Source organism: Leopardus geoffroyi, chromosome B1 (genome assembly GCF_018350155.1).
Source record: "Leopardus geoffroyi isolate Oge1 chromosome B1, O.geoffroyi_Oge1_pat1.0, whole genome shotgun sequence".
In the NCBI taxonomy this organism is placed as follows: Eukaryota; Metazoa; Chordata; class Mammalia; order Carnivora; family Felidae; genus Leopardus; species Leopardus geoffroyi.
The window spans coordinates 146,493,414-146,504,696 of record NC_059327.1 but is presented as its reverse complement, the minus strand read 5'-3'; the positions used below and the strand labels follow the sequence as shown (position 1 = coordinate 146,504,696).

Below are 11,283 nucleotides of genomic sequence, written 5' to 3'. Positions count from 1 at the left end.
ATTTTTCTCTGAAGACTTTGTGCCGTATGTAGCTGCAGACTGGGTTTGTCCGTGGGAAGAAGACATGAGCCCGGGAACCTCCTGCGTCGCCATCTTGAACGTAATCTTGTCCCCAGCGCTTCTATTTCTGTATTTCTGTGACATACGTTCTGATAGCTCAACTTGTTCCTTCTCTCTTGGGTGGCTGGACCCTCTCGGCTGGGCTGCTATCTTTTTTTGTAGCTTCTTTGGAACTTGGATTTTATTGTTGAGAAAGCGTAAAGGGCAGTGACAGGCAAAATATTCTCAGGACCTGGGGCATGTGATGAAAACCCAGCGTACCAGTCCTGCAGAACTTCCCTGTCTTCTCCTACCCTGAATGGCAGGGTAGATGCCACTTAGTCTCTCAGCTCTCTCCTGATCTGTGGACAGTTAGGGAGGGGGACACTCACCTGAAACGGAGGTGGAGAATTTCCCAGGATTAGGTGCCTTGGGTTTCAAAGTGCTTACAAAGTACCCTCTAATCCAAGGAAGCTCTGGACCACTCCTCACCAAAAGGACCCAACAGTGCCTAAAGCCTCCCCCGCACCCCAGGTCCTCAGGCTCAACAGATACATGGCTCAGGAGAGTCAAGTAGTTTCAAATTGAAAGTGGAAGAAAGGAAGCTGTGTCACCACATTCCCAGAATCACTCAAATTTATTTAATCACAGAAAGAACACTTTCACTGAACAGCTGTTACCATCCTCACAACCAGTGTTTAGAATTAGAGGTTTGTAGAACACACTTTGGGAAATGCAGGTAAACATCCCCTTAGGAAGCATCTTTAATGCAAACTGACCTGTTTGGTAAAAGATATTTTCACAATGCAGGCTTTGGTTATGATCAATGTTTCAAAGCAGTGCTTTTGATAGACCAACAAGGAAAATCACTGAAAAGGAAATAAAATTAAAACAAATGCTCTAACTTGACATGATGTTATCTGCATATTTTGAAAACAATTTCACTCTTTGGTAGGAATTTAGATGCAGACGTACACAAATTTAATACTCAAAAGAGGGGAAAACTGGCATCAGGGTATTCTCTGCTCGCCAAGCTGAAAGAATGTTATTGAAGATTCCTTACATAAATGTTCCTTGACCTTTGAGTGAACCAGCAGGTCTTAAACATTGCATTAGCCAAAGCAAATTCCCATAGCAAATAAAGTTTTTAGATGAATGCATTAGATTTTTCCCTCTTCAGTCTAAAGAGGAATAACCATCAACCATCATCAGGAGCAGCAAGTTAACATTTTCAGGTTGATTCTCAAAGATCACTGGGATTCTGATACAGAGTAAACATTGTGCCAGTTCTAAAAGAAAGACAGGGGTCTAGTAGTTGATGAAAAAAATGACTTAAATGCTTATTTTAAGATTGCTACCTGAAATAATCACTGTTCAAAATGCCAAGTCCCCATATGCTATGATCTTATAATGGTGGTGTGCCAGTTTTTAGGGCATCTGATGATGTGGGTCTCTTAAAATCCATTACAGAAATGGGTTGTTTCAAATAATTTTTTATTTGAAAAAAATTTTTACAGTGCACTATTGTGAGACTTCTGATAAAAATAAGATTATCAGTCTAGCAGAAGATTAATAATTGATTATTCTGCAATTTACGGATCTTTTCTTTTATTCATTCACTCATTCATTCATTCATTTCTTTATTTTGAGAGACTGAGAGACAGAGAGAGAGGGAGAGAATCCCAAGCAGGTTGGCTGACAGTGCAGAGCCTGATGTACGGCTCGATCCCATGACCCTGAGCTGAAATCAAGAGTCAGTGCTTAACCGACTAAGCCACCCAGGTGCCCCTACAGAGCTTTTTAGTTAAGACTTCAGTTACATGTGTAAAAGGTACTTTGACATTTTCTAGATTGTCTCTGTACTTCTTCCCTCTTCAGGGTAGCATGATAATGTACAGTGATTAAAATTTTCCAAACCATTCAAATGTCTGGTTTTCATTATTTATTTATGAGAACATCTGATCCACTTTATATTTCTTATCTATCTACATTTCAGAATTCCGTTTGTAGAAAAAGATTTAAAAGCCACACTAATTAGACCCCACTTTCTCAAATGTTAAATGACAGCTCAATGACAAACTTTTTCGTTCAAGTAACTGGGTTCTTCAGACAAATGTTAAAGTTCAAAAAAACTAAGTAGTTCAAAAATGTTGGGAGTGTAGCAGAAAAGCTATAATTTTGTTTACTTAAGCCTTTTACAAACGAAAAGGTCAGCGTTGAGGTGTTACAGAATTATGATAGTGCTATATGAGGGCTCTTAAAGAAAATGGTTCACCAAAGGCCAACAGTCACTTGAGTGCTGTGAATTCACTGTGTGAATTAAGTAATTTTTTTATTCTCTTGTCCTCTGTTGAATGCCTTTTAGCAGTTGCTAAGGATGAATCTGATGAAAAAGCAAGTACTCCAAATCCAAAATATCTTCTGGAGACTTCACCAAAGTAAATACCAAAACAAATGACTTCCAACATGATGGCTGCTCCTTCTGGTTTCTTCTGATTTTTGTGGCTCCATAAGCAGAACTCAGTGCACTTAGCTGTCACCCAATCCAGGAAAGGCGACCACAGCAGCTGCTGTCCACTCCACATTTGCTTCTTCCAAAAGAGAAGTAGTATAATGTAGTGGTTAAGGGCTTTTTAAGCAGGCAGTCATGATTCCAAATCTTACAATTTTCTAGACCTCTTCTAAGCCTCAATGTCTTCACGAGCAAAACAGTTGAACAGTCCTCCCTCACTGGCTTACCGTGAGGATGAAATGGGATAAGGTTTGGAAAGAACTAGTATGGTGTCTGGCATGTGATCATCAATGATGGATGTACCTGAAGATACACAGCCTCGCTCCTGAGTCTCTTCTCCTCTCCCTTTTCTCCTTGCACCAGAGACATGCAGAAAAGGAAGTGACGGACAAGGCATTGCACTTGCATTTTCTGATGCATCAAGACCTTCCTCCTCCTATCATCTGTTCTACAGTTGAAGGAGACAAGACTTTTTATAATCAGATGTTTCACGTCCTCTCAGCCTTATCTCCTGCCTCTTCTCCACCCCACGATGAACTTTTCTCCAGCTGTCCACCCAAACACTCCATGTAACTTCAAACATTATGCAGGTTGTTTTCTCTGTCTAGAAGGCTCTTCTCAACTTGGGTCCACCAAAGTCCTATTCATCCTTTACTACAGATATACTTCCTTTGTGAATTTGGAGTACATCTTCATCAGCCTTCCAAGCTTCTCTCTCATCAGTACTCCGATTACACATTGCTCTCAGCTTTCTTAAGTCATGAATCATCTTGGAATTTACTGATGAATTGCTAGGAGTGTCTTTCCTGGAACAGTGTGACTCTCTCCAGGACAGCACCCATCTCTTATGCTGGCAGGGTTTAGCCCAGTGTCTGGCACTTAGTGTTCAATAAGATGTCTGTAATTATAATAAATGGACTCTCCTCTTGTGAATTCCCCCATAAATCTCATCCTTTCCCATTCACATCAAGTCTCCCATAATCTCTATTTTGATGTTCGCTGCTCTGAAAACATAAAAGATACAATATATGTGTGCATCAAATCAACACTTTGTACACCTTAAACTTACACAATTATGTGCCGACTGTATCTCAATAAAGCTGGAAAAAATAAATCAACAAATCATGAAAGACAGCCACTCACACCCTGCCTCAGTTTGGCTCTCCCAAAAGCAGACTCTGAAACAAGGATTTTTAATGCAAGCAATTTATTTGAGGTAATTGAAGTAATCCCTGAAACACCAAAGGGAAAGTGGGGGAAGTGAGAAAAGGAAAAGGAAGCAGCAAATAAAAGTGAATCCCACTCGGTGCCAGGTGTGAACTCCTATGAGAAAACAGTGTGAAAGAGAATTTTCTTACCTGAGCTCAAGAATTCACCCACCACCTCTACCAGTCACTTGGGAAGACTGCTCCTGGAGAATGTCAATTCCTTGGTCCTTCCACTTGCCACATGCCATTGCAGGGTAGTCACCCTTGGCTTGGAAGAAAAGATGGGGCAGATTTGGCCTGTCTAACTGAAGTGGGGAGGCTTGCCTGAGAAATAAGAGCAGGGCACCAATAGCAGCATACCTCTCAGGCACTGGCTCCCCCTTGGAAGCTTTGGTTTAGCCCCATCAGCAGTAAGGCCCCTATTTCAACCCACAAGCATAGTGACCAATGTGGAGTTTAAATAGCAAAAATTTTCTTCCCAAAGATAGCAAACCGACATGAAAGAGGAAAAAGGATTTTTACAACAGCTGCTCCTTATTTATACGTTGCTGCTAGGATTGTGAACTAGAAAAATACATAAATGGATCATCTGGTGAAGAATGTTTCTTGCAGACAGAGAAGACCCTCTCACATTCTCTCTGCTCTCAAGGGAAGAATCTATTCCTTTGATGATCTAGTCCAGTATTTAAATGTCCTTGACTCTGAGCAATAAAAATAGCTTACATTTACTGGATGTTTACTGTGCATCAGGGTGCAAAGCTGAGCTCATTTAATCCTCCCAACAACCTCATAATTACTGTTATATCTGAAATTTTTCACATCAGAAAACCAAAGTCAGATATGTTAAGGAATCTGTCCAAAGTTATAGACTGCAGGTAAGTGTTTGGAGATGGGACTCTAACCCAAGTCCTTTTGAATCCAGTATTCATATCCTTCACATATATTCATTAAGTTCATTATCCCATGTCCTTAACAAAGAGAAAGATCCAGTTAGTCAGCATTTTCCATATAACTCTTCTTCAAATACCCCCTCTTTAAGCTAAATTATATTCATTTATTTAGCTGTTCCTAATATAACTTATCTTTTTAAATGTATTTATTTATTTTGAGGGGGTTGGGGCAGAGGGAGAGAGAGAATCCCAAGCAGTCTCTGTGCTGCCAGCACAGAGCCCGATGTGGGGCTAGATCCCACAAACCGTGAGATCATGACCTGAGCTGAAATCAAGAATCGAACGCTTCACTGACTGAGTCACCCAGTCACCCCCCCAATATAACTTATTTCCCTGTCTTTTACTCATGTATGTTTCTGTCTCCCAACCTCTTAATTTTATATATTCTTCAATAAAATATGTCAAAGTGCTGTGTGTACAGACCTCATCTAATTCCTGGCAAGTCCATAAATCACAAAACTATTATTGAAAATTATCTATAAGCATTTATGTTTAAATCTTAAATTATGCTATCCAAATAAAAGCATCATGAAATTACTCCCAGATAAAAAATTACAGCATGTGGGACATAAAGCAATTCTGAAGCAGAGTAAATTCATTACAATCTTGAGAATAAATGGCGCTTTGGGTGGTGAAAGTGTTCTGATTATGCTCATAACCAGGCTTCATTCTTCAACTAGCACATTCAAGGAAAATTTTGTCTTAAATTTGATTTATGTTTGCAAACATGTGGTGAGCTCTTTCAGCAAGTATATTTCCCCAGATTCCTTAAACTGGCACAGTTTCTATGAAGTTTATTTTGCTTCTTTGCAGTCACCATCTAGGGCATATGATATATATAGTGTGGCAAGTCTCAATTTTTCTTCAAGTTTACCTTTATTACCGTCATTCTGTGGGCCTTAAATTTCAGCAGTTTCCAAAATTGTAACTGTATACTAATCAAAACCATTAATTTTTATATATTACTTTTTTAACTCCCTGTATTAGAACCAGAATGTAAGGCTTAATGGAGGAAAGCACGAGCATGGGTATCTGTGTATGGTACTCATCACTCATTCTTCTATGGCCCTGAATAAGATGAGAGGTGCAGTCACCTGCCCCTTTCTGACCTGAGTGACTTTTGGTCCATATGTTGGCTTTCTCAGTTTGCCCTTCCAGATTTGCCTTTCTCCATAGTGCCCTGTGCCCATATGGCTGACCTGCATAGACTCTAGCAGTGAGCTCCCTTACTCTCTGCCTTTCAGTTGAGTTGGTGCAATGGGGAACACTGATTCCATCTGTAAGTCAGTTTCTAACATCATCATTCATGCAAGTTTATTCAATTCATTCACGTGTCACATTCTGTACTTGTCATTGGAGAGTCAACAGTTGCTAGGTAAATGTACCATTTATGTCTCATGATCCTAACATTTTCCTTTTGGAAGCCCATATTGAAAGTATTTTTCTACTGGGCTGTATTTATTAAGTAATTTTACACTTGTAAAAAGTAATCAAAGGCCACCAATAGATGAATGGATAAACAAAATATTGCCTATATACACAACAGAATATGACTCAGCCATAAAAAGGAATTAAGTACTGATAATTGCTACAGTGTGGATGAACCTCAAAAATATTAGGCTAAGTGAAAGACATAAAAGCTCACATATTATGTGACTCCATCTACATGAAATATCTAAAGTAAATAAATCCAAAAAGACAAAAAGTAGATTGGTGGTTGCCTTGGGTTAGCAGGATCAGGAAGTGACAAGTGACTACTTAATGGGTATGAGATTTTGTTTGGGGTGATAAAAACATGTTTTGTAACTACTAGGAGGAAGTGTTTCCACAACATTATGAATGTAGTACGTGCCAATAAATTATACACTTTAAAATGGTTAATTTTATGTTATGTGAATTCACCTCAATCAAAAGAATTAATCAACAGTAAATTTAGTGGCCAATCATCATTCTATCAGCAGAGATAACCAGAAGTTACTCTCTTAATATGAGTTGATACCAGCTAAAAGCAAAACAAAACAAACAAAAAAACTTGTTTCAATTTGTCCATAAACTAATCTTTTATCCTTATTAATCAGACAGCTTTCTAACTACTGGTTTCTATATTTAAATGATCTTTAAACCAATAAATGAAGTACTATTGAGAGGTAACTCAAGTATTCCAGGTACTATACTATGTTTTATTATAAATTCATTATATTAACTTTTTGCCTCATATAATAAAACCAGCCATGATAATAATAAAATGATGAAAATCCACAACATAACATCACTATCAACATCTAATACTTACTGAGCCTTTAAGTATTGCCAGGAATGGGTGAAGTGCTTAACAAGCATCATTTCATTCATACCTCACATTTTACTCACATTATTTCATTACAATAGTAACATAGGAGGTACTTATTACCCTCATTTTCAGATGATGACACAGATGCAGAGGTCAGATAACTTGATCAAGATCAAAATCCAGTAAAAAGCAAAGCCAAGGTCTAATCGAGCAGTCTGTCTCCTGCAACCCATGTGGTTAATCCATGTTGTTCTACACAAAGCTTTGGTAGATTTACTAAGCTATGTTTAGTTTCCCTGATGGCAGGCAATTCAAGCGTTAACAAAACTGAATACCTCGGCCAAAAAATAAAGGCTGGACCACATTCAATGGTAAACCAGACATCTAGAAAAGCCCAGACTTGGTATGTTGACGACTTGATATACCCAGATAATGTTTCCTTTTTTTTTAAATTAAAATGTAGTTGACACACAAGTTTATGTTAGTTTTAGGTGTCCAACATAATTGTTCAAAAGTCTATACCTTATGCTATTCTCAACACAAGTCTAGCTACCATCTGTTACCATCCAATGCCATTACAACGCCACTGACTATATCCCCTCCTATGCTGTACCTTTTCTTCCCATGATTTATTCATTTCATAACTGGAAGCCTGTACCTTTTACTCTTCCTTATGCATTTTGCCCTTCCTCCCAACCTCCTCCCCTCTGGCAACCATCAATTTGTTTTCTGTATTTATGTGTCTGCTATGCTTTGTTTTGTTTTTCAGATTCCACATGTAAGTGAAATTACATAGTCCTTGTCTTTCTTTTATTTCTCTTAGCATAATACCTTCTAGATCCACTCATGTTGTTACAAATGGTAAGATTTCATTCTTTTTTATGCTGAACAATATTCCTTTGTATATATATACCACATCTTCTTTATGCATTCTTCTATTGGTGGACACTTGGGTTGCTTCCATCTCTTGGCTACTGTAAATAATGCTACAGTAAACACAGGGGTGCATATATCTTTTTGATTTAGTGTTTTATTTTCTTTGGGTAAATACCCAGTAGTAGAACTAGTGGAGCATATGGTATTTCTATTTTTACTTTTTTGAGGAGCTTCCATTCTATTTTCTATGGTGGCTGCATCAATTTACATTCCCACCAATAGTGCATGAGAGGGTTCCCTTTTCTCCACCCCCTTGCCAACACTTATCTTTTGTCTTTCTTATTCTAGCCATTCTGACAGGTATTGGGTGATATCATGGTTTTGATTTGCATTTCCCTGATGATTAATGATGTTGAGCATCTTTTCATGTGTCTACTGGCCATCTGTATATCTTCTTTGGAAAAATACCTATTCAGGTCCTCTGCCCATTTTTTAAAAATTGAAGTATAATGAGCCCTGCCCATTTTTTAATTGGATTTTTTATGTTTGCTTAGTTGTAGAAGTTAACTATCTATTTATTGGTTCTTTTCATAAGTTCTTTATATCCCTATCAGATATATCATTTGCAAATATCATCTCCCATTCAGTAGCTTACTTTTTAATTTTGTTGATGGTTTCCTTCACTGTGCAAAAGCTTTTTATTTTGGTGTAGTCCCAGTAGTTTATTTTTGCTTTTGTTTCCTTGGCCTGAGGAGACTTATCTAGAAAAAAAAAGCAGAACAGATTACTACCTATGTTTTCTTCTAGGAGTTTTATAGTTTCAGGTCATACATTTAAGTCTTTAATCCATTTTGAGTTTATTTTAATGTGTGGTGTGAGAAACAGGTCCAGTTTCATTCTTTTGCATATAGCTGCCCAGCGTTTCCAGCACCATTTATTGAAAAGACTGTCTTTTCCTCAATGTATATTCTTGCCTCTTTTGTCACAGACTAATTGACCATATAAGCATGGATTTATTTCTGGGCTCTTATTCTGTTCCATGGATCTATGTGTTGTGCCAGTGCCAATACCATACTGTTTTGGTTATTATTGTAGTATATCTTCAAACCTGGGATTGTGATATCTCCAGCTTTGCTCCTCTTTCTCAAAATTTGTTTTGGTTATTCAGTGTCTTTTGTGGTTCCGTACAAATTTTAGTATTATTTGTTCTGCAAAAAATGCTGTTGGTATTTTGATAGGGATTGCATTGACTCTATAGATTTCTTTGGGTAGTATGGACATTTTATGTACAGTTGTTCTTTTTTTAGTGTTTATTTATTTTGAAAGAAAGAGAGGGAGAGAGGGAGAGAGAGAATCCCAAACAGGCTCTGTGCTTTAGGCGCAGAGTCTGACATGGGGCTTGATCTCAGGAACTATGAGATCATGACCTAAGCTGAAATCAAGAGTTGGATGCTAAACCAACTGAACCATCCAGGCTCCCCTATGTAGCTGTTCTTTAGTCTTAAACATGCAAGCCTTTAAAATATTGAGAATAATATACCCAAACTAGGAAATCTATTAAAAATGGCCCCTTAAGAAATATGTTTTTTTAATTTTAATATTTATTTATTTTTGAGAGAGACAGAGCATGAGCAGGGAAAGGGCAGAGACAAAGGGAGACACAGAATCTGAAGCAGAGAATCTGAAGCAGGTTCTAGGCTCTGAGCTGTCAGCACAGAGCCCGACGTGGGGGTTGAACTCATGAACAGTGAGATCATGACCTGAGCCAAAGTCAGACACTTAACTGACTGAGCCACCCAGGCACCCCTAAATATTAAATACACAAAAATAAACTCAAAATGGATTAAAGACTTAAATGTGAGACATAAAACCATAAAATCCTATAAGAAAGCACAAGCAGCAATTTCTCTGATATCAGCCATAGCAACATCTTTCTAGATATGTCTCCTGAGGCAAGGGAAATAAAAGCAAAAATAAACTATTGGGAATACATCAAAAAAAGTCTTCTGCATAGCAAACACCAACAAAACTAAAAGACAACCTATGGGATGGGAGAAGATATTTGCAAACAATGTGTCCTATAAAGGGTTGGTATCCAAAATATATAAAGAACATACAAAACTCAATACCAAAACCCCCCAAAAATCCAATAAAAAAAACTGACAGAAAACATGAACAGACATTTCTCCAAAGAAAACATACACATGGCTAACAGACACATGAAAAGATGCTCAACATCACTCATCATCAGGGAAATGCAAACCAAAACTACAATAAAACTACCTTACATCTGTCAGAATGACTCAAATCAAAAACACAAGAAATAATAAGTGTTGGCAAGGATGTGAAAGAAAAGGAACACCGTGTACTGTTGGTGGGAATACAAACTGGTACAGCCACTGTGGAAAGAAGTATGGAAAAAAGTTCCTCAAGAGATTAAAAATAGAACTACCTTGTGATCCAGCAATTGCACTCCCCAAAAATACAAAACACTAATTCAAAGGGATACATACATTCCTATGTTTATTGCAGCATTATTTGCAATAGCCAAGATATGGAAGCAGCCCAAGTGTCCATCAATAGACGAATGGCTAAAGATGTGGCATGTATGTGGTATGTATGTATGTATACATACAATGGAATATTACTCAGCCATAAAAAGAATGAAATCTTGCCATTTACAACAACATGGATGGAGCTAGAGCGTATAATGTTAAACAAGATAAGTCAGTCAAAGACAAATACCATATGATTTCACTCATATGTGAAATTTAAGAAATAATCAAATATAAAAAAGAGACAGAGAGAGACAAACCAAGAAACAGACTCTTAACTATAGAGAACAAACTGATGGTTGCCAGAGGGTAAGTGGGTGGAGGGATGGGTGAAATAGGTGATGGGGATTAAGAGTACACTTATTATGGGGTGCCTGGGTGGCTCAGTTGGTTAAGCATCCAAGTTCGGCTCAGGTCATGATCTCATGGTTTGTGGGTTTGAGCCCCGCATTGGGCTCTGTGCTCACAGCTCAGAGACTGGAGCCTGCTTTGGATACTGTGTCTCCTTCTCTCTCTCTGCCCCCCGCCCCCCCCCCGCCCCCGCTTATCCTCTTTCTCAGTCTCTCAAAGACAAATAAACATTAAAAAGAGTACACTTACCATGATAAGCACTGGGTGATTTATAGAACTGTTGAGTCACTATATTACAAACCTGAAACTAATATAATACAGTATGTTAACTATACTGGAATTAAAATTCAAAAATAAATAGATAAGTAAATAAATAAATATTTAAAAAACAACAACAACAAAAATATGTCAACCCTTTGGAGATGCTCTTGATGCTGGTGAGTAAAGAACTGTGATAGATGTTGCTCCCAGGATAGTCCCTGGAGTTCACTGACTGTTCTTG

General features: G+C 37.9%; 2 long non-coding RNA genes across 2 annotated transcripts in view; both read right to left on the bottom strand.

Annotated features, from left to right (window-relative positions):
• Positions 1-661: 661 nt before the first annotated feature.
• LOC123595883 lies at positions 662-4,850 on the bottom strand. Its single transcript, XR_006711418.1, has 2 exons — positions 3,910-4,850; positions 662-3,555 (listed from the first exon to the last, which is right to left on the bottom strand). It is a non-coding gene; the product is annotated as an uncharacterized LOC123595883 (long non-coding RNA).
• A 6,195-nt stretch (positions 4,851-11,045) lies between these two features.
• Positions 11,046-11,283, bottom strand: part of LOC123595882 — a 30,388-nt gene continuing 30,150 nt past the window's right edge. Inside the window, exon 4 of the long non-coding RNA XR_006711417.1 lies at positions 11,046-11,088. This is a non-coding gene — a long non-coding RNA (uncharacterized LOC123595882). The remainder of the gene's footprint in view (positions 11,089-11,283) is intronic.